Source organism: Otolemur garnettii, unplaced genomic scaffold (genome assembly GCF_000181295.1).
Source record: "Otolemur garnettii isolate 467f Iridium unplaced genomic scaffold, OtoGar3 scaffold00026, whole genome shotgun sequence".
Classification (NCBI taxonomy): Eukaryota; Metazoa; Chordata; class Mammalia; order Primates; family Galagidae; genus Otolemur; species Otolemur garnettii.
The window spans coordinates 14124858-14138061 of NW_003852421.1; the positions used below are offsets into that span (position 1 = coordinate 14124858).

The window sequence follows — 13204 nt, forward strand, 5'->3', positions numbered from 1 at the left end:
TGGGTAGAGTGCCATGGCATTACAGCTCACAGCAACCTCCAACTCCTGGGCTCAAGCGAGTCTTCTGCCTCCGCCTCCCAAGTAGCTGGGACCACAGGCGCCCGCCACAACGCCCGGCCATTTTTTGGTTGCAGCCGTCATTGTTGTTCGGCGGGTCCCGGCCGGGGATTCGAACCCGCCACCTCAGGTGTACATGGCTGGCGCCCCAGCCGGGTGAGCCACAGGCGCCGAGCCAGGACCCATAACTTTATCGGAACATTTCCCCTCCACTAATTAAGGGTTAGAGCTGCTTACAATAGACATTTGGGGGATTTTTCTGAACAACCTCTAGTGTTGGACCTGAAATGAAATTTTAGCTATATTGCTGAAAGCACATATAGTGAGTAATTACTGATGGAGTCTGTCAGGCTGGGGCAGACATGACACGGCTGGTCTGGTCAGTTTGGTCCTGCCTGACCTTCACCCCCTGTCTCCTTTACTGTTTTATAAGTTTAGCCCTTACCCTGAAGATGACTATCTTGAATAGTTTAGGGGGATTGATTTAGGAGATTAACTTTTAATTTAGAATGTTGTTTATGAGTCATAGGTTCTGCCAATTATTGTTTAAGATAAGAGTTAACATGGTCTTCACTTTGAACTTAAATGTATAAAACCTTAATGTTGGAAATGGAAGAACAGAACAGTCTTGGAGAGGCTACTCTCATTGTTCTCCAGAATCCCAGCCTTCGGACAAATAAAGTTCAGTGGACCTAGCCCTGTCTCTACCAAAGTTTGGTGGACCTAGCCCCATCTCTACCTACTGGCTGACAGTGACAGGCAGCCCGACCCTCTTCGTCCAGTAACACTGGTATGGGCCCATATGATGCTTTCGATGTATTAATGAAAAGTTCAATGTATGACTGTGCTTTATGCCCCTTTTGTTTGATTTAAAAGCTTAAGTTTCTCCTTGGATTAATCAATAAAAAACTTTTATAAGTGAACTCTGCAGATATTATGGTCATTCAATAGGACTTGCAGGTAAAATGAAATGTCTATAAGCAAAAAAGCAAAACTACCGAGGAAAACCCTTCTTAAAGTTTGTATTTATCTTGGACTAAATATTCTATTTTTTTCCCAACTCTTCCTTACAGACACAACAGACCAAGGAGAAAGTTATGGGAAGGATGTCATTATGAGCTGGGAATTAGGGGATCAGAAAAGGTAAGACAGAAAAATAAAAAAGAAGGCTGCTGGTCTGGCGCAGAAGCAGGCGTCTATGGTCTCAGCTACCCAGGAGCCCGAGGTCAAAAAATACTTGAGCCCCGGAGTTTAAGATTACAGTGAGCTACAGTGACACCAATGTACCCTAGCCTAGGTGACAGCGCAAGACCCTGTCTCAAAATTAAAAAATAAATTAAAAATAAAACAGGAAGAGCTGATTTCATGGAGTTAATGTGGTTTGGTTTTAAACAAATGTGAGGGTGTTGAGCATACACCCTGGGTGAAGGGCTCTTTTACAACTTGAACTTTACTTTACCTTGGAGGTAAGAACAATGTAACCTAAAAATTTGTACCCACGTATAAATTTGAAATTAAAAGAAAAAAACAAATGCTAAAGTGCTAACTTGAAAATTCTACTTTGTAAATGTGTCCTCCAGTGACGTCACATAATCGCAATGGTTTAAGGGATACGTTCCTGACCTACGTTTGCTTTAGATCTTTTTTAAAATCAGAGGACACACTGACTGTACAGTGGTAAGCACCTGGATCCTGGCATCAGACGGAACGAGATGAGCTTTTCTAACTATGAAAACTTGAGCAAGTTATGAAGCCTCCATTTCTTCATCGGTAAAATGGTACTAATAATACTTAATAGAATTGTTCTCAGGATTAAATAAACTAATGAGTGTAAAGCTTTTGGTGAGCAATCAATAAAGGTTAGCTTTGAGTATTAAAAATAAAAAATAAATAAAAAATGCCAGTTATGCTGTCATCATATAAAATGAATAATTCATAAATATCAGAAATACTTTGAATTGTTAGATATAGTATAAGAGACTGATATGAACAGTTGTTATATATTAAAGTCTTATGAATAAATCATTTTCATGACAAAAATAAAAAATAAACAAAGTAACTTTGAGATGCCAACTTGAGACGTCTAAGTGAAGAAGTAGGCAGTCTAGATACACTTGAGGTCCAACTAAAAATGATGTTTCAGGTGATGAACCTGAATGAGATTATTCACTTTCTTGTGTAGCGTAATTTAGTCTACTTGACAGTATGAAGTAAATTCCATCATCTCTTTAAGGAAATAATCTGGTAGATGTTTCACAAGAGAAAGCACAGATTTCCTTTACACTTTACTAGGAGAGAACACAGACTAAATCCTGCTGCTCTGGAGGCTCACTCCTGTAATCCCAGCACTTTGGGAAGCCAAGGTGGATGGACTCTTGAGCTCAAGGGTTTGAGACCAGCATGAACAAGAATGAGACCTTGTCTCCACTAAAAATAGAAAAATTAGCCGGGCGCTGTGGTGGACACCTGTAGCCCCAGCTACTTGAGGGCGCTGAGGCAAGAAGATTGCTTGAGCCCAAGAGTTTGAGGTTGCTGTGAGCAATGACACCACAGCGCTCTCTACCCAGGGCAACACAGTGAGACTCTGTCTCAAAAAAAGGAAAAAAATCCCCTGGGCAGGAGCAGGTAACTAATAGTGCATGGTGTGTGTGCATTGCATTTACAGGTTTGTCTCCTCAACGCTTAAAACCAAGGAGTATATTTGATTAGCAGCAATCATTCACTGGGAATCGGGTGGCTTCCAGAATAACAAAGGCAAACAGCATTATCTGTTTAAGGGTTTATTCATGAGTAAAGAGACAAAAAAATGTCCACTAGCTCTAGAAATTAGCTACTAATGAAGAGGATACTTGGCTAGGAGAGAGGCAAATCAGAGGGAACACCAACTGAGTCACACAAATAGCTACATTTACTACAGGTGTCGGTTATTTCAAACCTGCCTCCCTCCAACTCTCAAGAGAACCTGCTGCGCCGGCAGCACTGAAGAGGCAGCCCGTATGGACAATAACCTCCTTATGTAAAAATGCTCATCTTAAAATGAAGCTGTCAGAACCAAGCATGTAAACTGAAGTGATCACTGTGTCCAAGTGGCCAGCTATTCAGAAAAGAAATACACTTATCTTTTGTTAAAATATAATGTGACCCCCAAATTCAGTTCTTGTGAAGTTCAAAGAAATCTTTCTACACCAGGTGGAAAAGATAACAAAACACAACAGATATCCTGACATCCCCAGATCCCTGAGGTGGTGACGCTGAATTCAGACAGCTACAGAACCTGGGGATACCAGGTACCAGCTGTGTCAGAGGCCACCACCCAAAGCACAGAAGCCACAACTGCTTCTACTGCACTGACCATAGCGGAGGCTGGGGGTCAGGGGGAAAGCAGAGCTCATGGGGTTCTACTTCATCTATTATGCTACAGGTAGACTACAGGGCAGGAAGCAGCCTCACTACTCCCTGCTCTCACTTTTTTTTTTTTTTTTGCAGTTTTTGGCAGGGGCTGGGTTTGAACCCGCCACCTCCGACATATGGGACTGGCACCCTACTCCTTTGTCCAAGATCTCTTAACACTAGAACACCACAAGGCAAGAAACTTATTTCCCTGCTTTGAGTAACATCACATGGATTAAATGTGATCAGAAGATAACCATGCAAAACTGAGAAATGATTAAAAGGCCATTTGCAAAACCACATCATAGAGGCCACATCAAGTCCTAAACTTCAAACTTCAAAAAAAAACTGGGTCATGCTAACCACTTAAACATGAAATTAGAAAGACCGGTATATGATGGAAATGTTGAAAGAATTTCATGTGAGATCGTGGACACTATAAATAACACAAAACTAAACACAAGATTACAAACAATTTGATCGTGTGCGCATTCCAGAGCAAGTCATGAGAAAAGAATTTCTCCAACAAAACAGCTCTTCAAGAAAAAGGTATTGAACTCTCACAATTTTTTAAATCATTACCTGCTTTGTAAAGATTAGAATGAAATACATTTTATGGTAGAAACCAAATTTCTAGCCACTTGGTTTTACCTTTTTAACCTCCTTCTCTAGCATGCTTGAAACACTGTCACTCTGTCATGCTTCATGGCTATGCAAACACTTTAACCACCCTGCACAAAGGTGGCACTGACCCCACAACCACAGACAACAGTTGACAGACAGCTGATGATCAGGGCAACTGTTACGGAAGACTCACCAAACCTTCCACCAAAGATAAGGAACTAAAAATGGGGTGACAGCCTGCCTGCAATCATTAAAAAGATACCTTTTGCAAACTGTATTATCTTTTTGCTCTTCGAAGGATAAAATGAATTAGCAGATGCCAAAACTTGGCCAAGTGCTAAGGAAATTAGAAAGATGAGCAAAATTCTGCAATTTATTTTGAAACATCCATGAATATACATTCAACCATTTCAAAGTATTTACTTAGGAAGTAGATGAATTAAGCATCACTTTAGCTGAAACTGTCAGGTACCATAAGAATTTACAAGGGAAAAAAAGATGGAGACTTTACCTCTTTTACGTTTATATGGATGGAGCTGAAACATATCCAACTTAGTAAAGTATCTCAAGAATGGAAGAAAAAATATCCAATGGACTCAGTACTATTATGAAACCAGTTTACAATCACTCACGCTTTCATTGAAGAATAGATCACAACTATGGCCTAGGATGAAGGAAGGAGGGGGGAGATGGAAAGGGAGAGGCTAGATCGAGGGAGGGTGAATGGTGGGATCACACCTACGGTGCATAATGCAAGGGTATGTGTCAGATCCATTAAGTATAGAGTATAAATGTCTTTTTTTTTTTTTTGAGACAGAGCTTCAAGCTGTACCCCTGGATAGAGTGCTGTAGCATCACAGCTCACAGCAATCTCCAACTCCTGGGCTCAAGCGAGTCTCCTCAGCTTCCCAAGTAGCTGCGATCACAGGCGCCTGCCACAACGTCAGGCTATTTTTTGGTTGTAGCCATCATTGTTGTTTTGGCGGGCCCGGGCTGGATTCAAACCTGCTACCTTAGGTGTATGTGGCTGGCGCCTTAGGCACTTGAGCCATACGCACCGAGCCAAGCATAAATGTCTTAACACAATAATTAAGTAAACAAGATAAGGTATATATTAACCAGTGTGATATAGGCGTCCCTAATTCTATATGAAATCAGCACATTCTACCCCATAAATGCATTAATATATATAGAATCTATGTATTTATGATTTAATTAAAAAAAAAGAATTTATAAAGTAAAGTTCATAATACCTAAATCCTTAGCTTCCTAATATGGGCAGTGAACAATGATGTGACAAACAAATTCCTCAGGTGAGAAATCATTTTTTACATAACAGATTCACGAATTTCCATAGAGACAGTAACTACTGTAACTTCCTGGAAACGGTGTAATGGGAAAGAAACTCAGAGTGTTATCGGGAAAAACACTGTTCAGAAACTATCTTGCTTTTGCTAAAGTTGTTTGACCTCAGAGTTCACACAAAGGTTGGGCATTGCTGCCAAAACGGCTGGGCAGGATGAAAAGCTAATAAGAAGAACTTGGACTTGTCACTCTTTGCCATAACCTTCCCTGGGACAGAAAACCCAGAGAATCAAGTAAATTTCCACAGAAGACCACAAGGCTGGGAAGAGAAAGGGCTGTGGTGATCTCCCCACCCCTCCCTTGGAGTTGAGAGGGTTTTCATACCTTTCTAACCAGCTTTCTGGAGCATGAGTTCACTTGATTACTGTGACAATCCAAAATGCTCACAGGGCCAATATTCCCATTTACAGACTTGGGTTTAATCAAAGAGGTTAAGCAGTGTGCCTAAAATTTGATAGAATCAGACCTAAAAAACTGTTCTGTGGATTCCAAGTCTTGTGTTTTGTCAACTCATCCACATTCATGCTTATTTTCAATGGAGACATGGCCTTCCTAAAATAGCAACAAAATACACACATATGTATAATAGCCTTGTTGATCTTTCATGGGAAAACACTGTGTTCTTGAAGCATTTCTGTGTGGTGTTACATAGATATTATTTCTAAAACTGTGAGGGGCCAAACCGTGGAGAGCTTTCACATGATAAAGTGCCATTTCTAGTATTGTTGGTTGACTGGTTTATTCTGTTATTCCTGGTTAGTCCACAAGAGCTGGATTATCATTTTCGTTTTGACTTATTTTGCTACTTTAGACAAACTCTTTACTGTAATGAGGAGACCTTCCTTTTTTGTTGTTGTTGTTTTTTTTTTTTTTTAAAGAGCCAGTGTCTTACTCTGTTGCCCAAGGCTAGAGTGCCATGGCATCAGCCTAGCTCACAGCAACTTCAAATTCCTGGGTTCAAGAGATCCTCCTGCCTCAGCCACCCAGGTAGCTGGGACTATGCACCCACCACAACATCCAGGTAATTTTTTTTTGTAGAGATGGGGTCTCACTTTTGCTCAGGCTGGTGTCAAACTCCTAAGCTCAAAGGATCCTCCCACCTCAGCCTCCCAGAATGTGAGGATTATAGGTGTGAGCCACCGTACCCAGCTGGTGGAGACTTTCCTTTTCTAAATGGATATCAAATACAATGCCTACTCATGAAACAGTATTCCATGGGGTCCTAAGAGGAGGGTATGGCATCAAAGAATCAATTCTAACTAATTGAGCTACTGAGTACCCATCAAACACTTAACCACATGTTCAGCACCATGCACTGAAACAAGAAGTGACAAATGTGCCCCTCTAAAATTCACATCTCATCTTGGAAAGGCAAAATAAGAACCAGCAACACAAAACACTGCTTTCTTGAAGCTTTGTTTTTATAATGATAGTATTATAAGACTGACACTAGGGGACAATAAAAGCTCTACATGTTTGTGAAAGTATAAACACCAGAGCCTCAAAAAATGTCTATGTGATGTTTCTTCTAATGATAATACTCTGTCATTGGGGAAAAAATAAATAAATGAAGAAAAGTATAAAGGAAAAATAAAGAGTCCCAGGAATCCTATTACCTAGCCATAAGGTAACTACTATTAACATAATGGTAAATTATCCTTCTAGATTTTTTTCTATGCTTCTTTTCTGCACAATGGTTCTCAAACTGTGGTCCCTAGACAAATAACATCAGCATCGATAGGAACCGTGTTAGAAAAGCAAATGCTCGAGCCCCACCACAGACCTGCTGAGTAAGAAACACTATGGGTAAGCCACAGCAATCTGTGATTTAGTAAGATCATACGCAGATGATCATATGCAGATCAGATGGGGCAGGGGAAAAAAGTCTTTCAGGTGATTCTGATGTGCGCCAAAGTTTGAGAATATTGACATGTGTTATATGTACACACATGGATACATATACACACACACGGATACATATACACACACATACACGAATACATATACACACGGATATACACACACGGATACATACACTCAACATATGATACAAATATACACACACACGGATACATACACACATGGATATATATACACACATAGATACATACACACACGTACACGGATACATATGCACAAACATACACGTACATGTAATAAAAATGGGGTTATGGTACACATATTGTTTAAAATTTTAAATCCATATTTGACAACAAGCTTACATCTTGAGAAACTCCTTCCTAAATATTGCATGAATACCCTACTGAAAGCCTGAGTGCCCTGCACATGCGTGAACAGTATCTCAAAATGCCTCATGTAACAAATCCGATTAAACACCAAGAGACAGCCAGGCTGAAACAGTCGACTGAATAAACAGATCATTTAGTAGTAACACTGGGACCTAATAAAATCCATTTTTAAAAATCTGAGTAGTTGGGCAGCGCCTGTGGCTCAGTGAGTAGGCTGCCGGCCTCACATACCGAGGATGGTGTGTTCAAACCCAGCCCCGGCCAAACTGCAACAAAAAAATATCCAGGTGTTGTGGCAGGTGCCTGTGTAGTCCCAGCTACTCGGGAGGTTGAGGCAAGAGAATTCCTTAAACCCAAGAGCTGGAGGCTGCTGTGAGCTGTGACTCCAAGGTACTCTACCAAGGGCAACAAAGTAAGACTCCGTCTCTAAAAACAAACAAAAAAATCTGAGTAGTTGCATAAGGTTTTAGATCTTTTTTTAAAAGAATGAGGAATATCTGCATTAGCTTCTCTACCCTGTCCATGATTAGAAACTTCCTTTTGTTTTCCAACGTTCCAGCACTGAGCAAACAGTTCCCTGACCCACCAGTCGGACACACCAGAACTGTCATCTCCACACTCCTGCATGCCTCACCTCCACCCGCCACAGCAGAACGCTGCCACACAAATCCCAGAGAGGCAATATAAGCTTTAGCAGCTTGTTATGCAGGCCAGGGACCCAAACTCCGATCACAGAACAAAGGCTAAAACAAGGAGGCAGTCTATGAGAAAGGAAAGATTAAAAAACCAACATCCTGTAGAGATTTTGCTTAATTTGGTCAAAGTATGTCTCCAACTCTGAAATACTTATCTTTCCAATTTTTGATCTTTCAACTCACATCTAGAAATCAAAGGCAAAGTAGCTCAGAGAGAGACTCAAGGTTATGGGTCAGGCTAGGACCTGGGTTCAAATCCTAGCCCCTCTGCTTCTGTGCTGTGTGGCTTCCAATAAGTTGCTTAGCTCTCTGAGACTTATGGCCCTTATTTCATAAAATGATACACATTTACATATCCTATAAGATTGTTATAAACCTAGCACAGGGAACACATCCCATAAGAAGTGATCAATAAATGTTAATGATAACAGTTCGGTCTTAAATGGGAAAGTAACATTTCAAATAATAGAGCTCCAATTAAAATGTAATAACTGCTGAAGGAAGGTAAATACTGATCACCATCTAATCTTTTTCTGTTTTGATGCAGGAAGGGGAGTACAGGCAGATGGACAGGTCCCAGAAAAGCAGCCTAGGTTAGGGAGAGATGACCGACAGGATGGACAGAGGTACTGCGCAGAATACAGCCAAAACCACAGAATTAATGGTTTTGCTCAGGGCCTCCCTCCTTTAAAAGAGAAAGCTGTGTACTAAAATATTTTGTCTTTCAGTTACAAAAAAACGCTTTGTTTCTTTTGTCTTAAAGTTGGAGGGGTTTTTTTGTTTGTTTGGTTTAATTACAGCCTTTGTTTCTTTGTTACATTTATTTATTTTGGGGCGGTCTTATGGTGTTGTCCAGGCTGTAGTATAGTAGCTATTCATGAGTGCCATCGTGGCACACTGCAGTCTTGGAACTTCTGGTCTCAACTGATCTGAGTCACTGGGACTACAGATGTACACCACTGTGTCTGTCTGTTACTTTTTAAAATAACCATTGATGATAGCAATTTGATAATATCAGAATCAACTAGGCATGGTGGTTCACACCTGTAACCTAAACAACTTGAGAAGCAGAGGTGGAAGAATCACTTGAGTCCAAGGGTGTGAGGATGCAGTGAGCTATGATCACACCACTGCACCCCAGCCTACATGATAGACAGATACATAAAAAAAAAAAAACATTAAATAAATAAATAATTCAGAATCCACATGCAGGGAACAAAATTAATGAAGCCATCCCTACCCCTAACAAGTAACTAGGAAATGTAACACAGAAAACACTTTTTCTCATGGAGGTTTTTCCCATCTATAACTGGGTTAGTCTTTATACTAGAGAATAATGTGACATAATTAAGTTTCATTCAGAGGCCAGGCGCGGTGGCTCACGCCTGTAATCTGGGAGGCCAAGGTGGGTGGACTGCCTAGAGCTGAGGAGTTCTACCCTGATCTGAGCCAGAGCAAGACCTTGTCCCTAAAAAAAACAGCCAGGAGCTGTGGCAGCTGCCTATAGTCCCAGGTACTTGGGAGGCTGAGGCAAGAGGATTGCTTGAGCCCAAGACTTTGAGGTTGCTGTGAGCTATAATGCCATAGCACTCTACCCAGGGAAACAAAGCAAGACCCTGTCTCAAAAAAAAAAAAAAAAAGTTTCATTCAAGGAAAGCCATTATATTTGAGTCTATAATAAAATCTCATGTTTTATGGCTGTTTTTCCTATAGTAGACTAATGTCGTACCCAATGACTTACAAGTAAGAAAAGGAGGGCTCTTGAAAACAACCTCCAATAGGAAACCCTGCTGATAAAACCACAATATAACAGTGAAAATCTAATGAGGATGGCTACAGGGAGACCTGCTTTTTTTTTTTTTTTTGAGACAGAGCCTCAAGCTGTCCCCCTGGGTAGAGTGTCGTGGCATTACAGCTCATAGCAACCTCCAACTCCTGGGCTCAAGTGAGTTTCCTGCCTCCACCTCCCAAGTAGCTGGGACCACAGGCGCCCGCCACAACGCCTGGTTGCAGCCGTCATTGTTGTTTGGCGGGTCCGGGATTCGAACCCGCCACCTTAGGTGTACGTGGCTGGCGCCTTAGCTGGTTGAACTATAGGCGCTGAGCCACGGAGACCTGCTTTAAAAGAACAACAGGAGGATGGAACTATAATAATTAGGACATTGCCCTTCGTGGGGGACATGTTTATAAAATATTTTATATGAAAAAGATGAAGAGCAAATACTTCCTGAAATTAATTACAAAAATAAAGGAACAGAAAAAAATTTATAATCTTCTTCTTCAGAGAGCAATTCAATCAGGTTTTCCAACCTTGGTTTTTACTTTGACATTTCATTAATATGCCCTTTTAATTTGATGACATGAATATCCCACATATGTAATTCTCCTATTTCAAGTAATCAATCAAAAAAGCATATTAAATAACTAATGTTCATTACAAATTTTTTTAAACTAATGAAGTTTAAATAAGCAGAATACTTACTGAAGTATTCTCACCAAGTAAAATACGCTGCGAGGCACATGTATTTGGACCACGTATACATACACTCAACTTACAGTCTCTACTAATCTTTGAAAAAATAAGGTAATTAAATGAATCTAGAAATCTGAATGATCAAAAAAGCAATTTAGAATTGTTAAACTTTATTGATTTCCTGACATAGGGGGAAAATACTCTGTACAGTTCCAAAAGGAATGATTTTTTCAAGGTATGAGTCTAGGTGCTGTTGAAATATAAACTCCTAGAGCAGAAGCAATAGTGTGCGTTTCCTTGGTCCATTTTGGCATTGTGTGCAACAAGGCTTCTGAAATGCCTTTCTTCTAATGAAACCCGCCTGCATAGCTCCTCACTAAACCCTGGTAGAGTGGCTTAATGACCACACTTATCTCAGCAGGCTCCTGGAGTGCCTTTCAGAACTATCCCTCAGTCCTGCTTTTATCTTATTACAATGCAATGTAACTATGGAAACATAGGATTTAGAGTTATATTTTTTCCTGTAAATAAAGAGACCTGCCTTTTATGACTCAATTCCATCTACATTGTGTCATTTAGGGTCCCCTTTTACTTTGTTAAAGAATTGGAAAAGTAAACATTTAAGTGGAAAAGAATAAAAAGAAAACAAGCATTTTTATAAAATCCAGGGCAGATTTTCTTCACAATAATAAAGGAGGCCGTATTTTGCTCTCTCGCACTAATGTCTAATGGCCAGGTGGTGCTGGCCTTCTTCAAATCCTTAAGTGACCCTGGTGAGGTCAGAGGAGAGGGCATGAGCTTATAGAACTCACCTGCAGGTAGGAAAAAGAAAACCTACACCAACTGCTTACATGGAGACAAAAGAGACATGGCCACCCATGCCTCATTAGGAACGTTGGACTATCCCTGTGCCACATGCTCCCAACAGGGAGCATTCTTTTTTTTTGAGACAAGAGTCTCAAGCTGTCCCCCTGGGTATAGTGCCATGGCCTCATCGCTCACAGCAACCTCCAACTTTTGGGTGCAAACAATCCTCTTGCCTCAGTTATTCTTCTATTTTTAGTAGAGATGGGGCCTTGCTTTTGCTCAGCCTAGTCTTGAACTCCTGAGCTCAAGCAGTCCACCTGCCTCAGCCTCCCAGAGTGCTAGGATTACAGGTGTGAGCCACTGCACCTGGCCCCCAGCAGGTAGCATTCTAATGTCATACACAAAGAATCCCCAATAATGTCATAGTAAAAAGACATTTAAAAATAATATTCTTGTGTTAACTCCGTATCATAAATACGGCCACTGTCCAAGGTAGAACGTGACTCAGCTTTTCATTAGCAATACCCCAAGTATGTCAAGGATCCCTCACCCTGCAATCAGCATGACCCTGTGTTGACTTATTATGCAACATCTGAAATGCGTTCCTTTACACCTGAGCTCCAGGCGTCTCTAGCAAGTTCACTGTTGGCCCAAAATAAATATTGAGTAAATCAAAATTTGTTTTGGGCTAGCTTTAGTTGTTTTCATCATTTACCAGGGAAGGGGAAGGAACACTTAAGAGGCCAAAACATTAATGGTGGTTCTCTCTCGGGCAGGATTAAGAAACACTTTTTCTTTTCTTACCTGTGCTTTTCTATAGTCCTCAAATTTTCTGTAATGCCTTAGTAATCACCTTTTTATAAATCTATCACTATCCTCAATAAATGTCACTATCAAATTTTGAAAAGCACTGTCCTTAGCAAATCATAACTCCTGCTACAGACAATCAGGGTTTGAAGTTCAAGCCCTGAGCCCTTCCTCTAAGTCGCCACAGGGGACCAGTGAGGAAATTCAGTGCCACAGACCCTGGCTTAGCTCCAACTTTGCTGATGTGTGCCAGGAAAAGCTAGGCCCCACAATCCTACAGGCCCCACCTGCTGAAGTGGCTCAGTTCAGGGACAAGTATTACATCCCTGTCAAGTGATCTCTGTCAAGTGATCAGAGGCACAGCTCTGCGGCTGGACCTATGCAGAGAATTTTTCTAAAAATACCCAACTGACTAACGTGCAGCCAGTGTTGAGCACCACTGATCCCACAGGTCCATGAACGTCTAGGCACCAACTCCCCATAAGAAGGAAAGGAAATTTCAGTTCTCTCACAGTGGTTAAAGAGATCTTAAGGCCAAGCGTGGTGACTCACACCTGGAATCCTAACACTCTGGAAGGCCAAGGTAAGTAGATTGTTTGAGCTGAGGAGTTTGAGACGAGTCTGGGCAAGAGTAAGACCCCATCTCTACTAAAAGTAGAAAAATTAGTCAGGTGTTGTGGTGGGTGCCTCTAGTCCCAGCTACTAGGGAGGCTGATGCAGGAGGATCACTCAAACCC

The 13204-nt window shown here is 41.0% G+C and overlaps 1 protein-coding gene across 1 annotated transcript in view; it reads right to left on the bottom strand.

The window, feature by feature from the left end:
* The window catches only part of KIF13A (kinesin family member 13A), a 218863-nt gene that overhangs the window by 160590 nt on the left and 45069 nt on the right, over positions 1-13204 (bottom strand). The gene's annotated exons all lie outside the window — the stretch shown is intronic.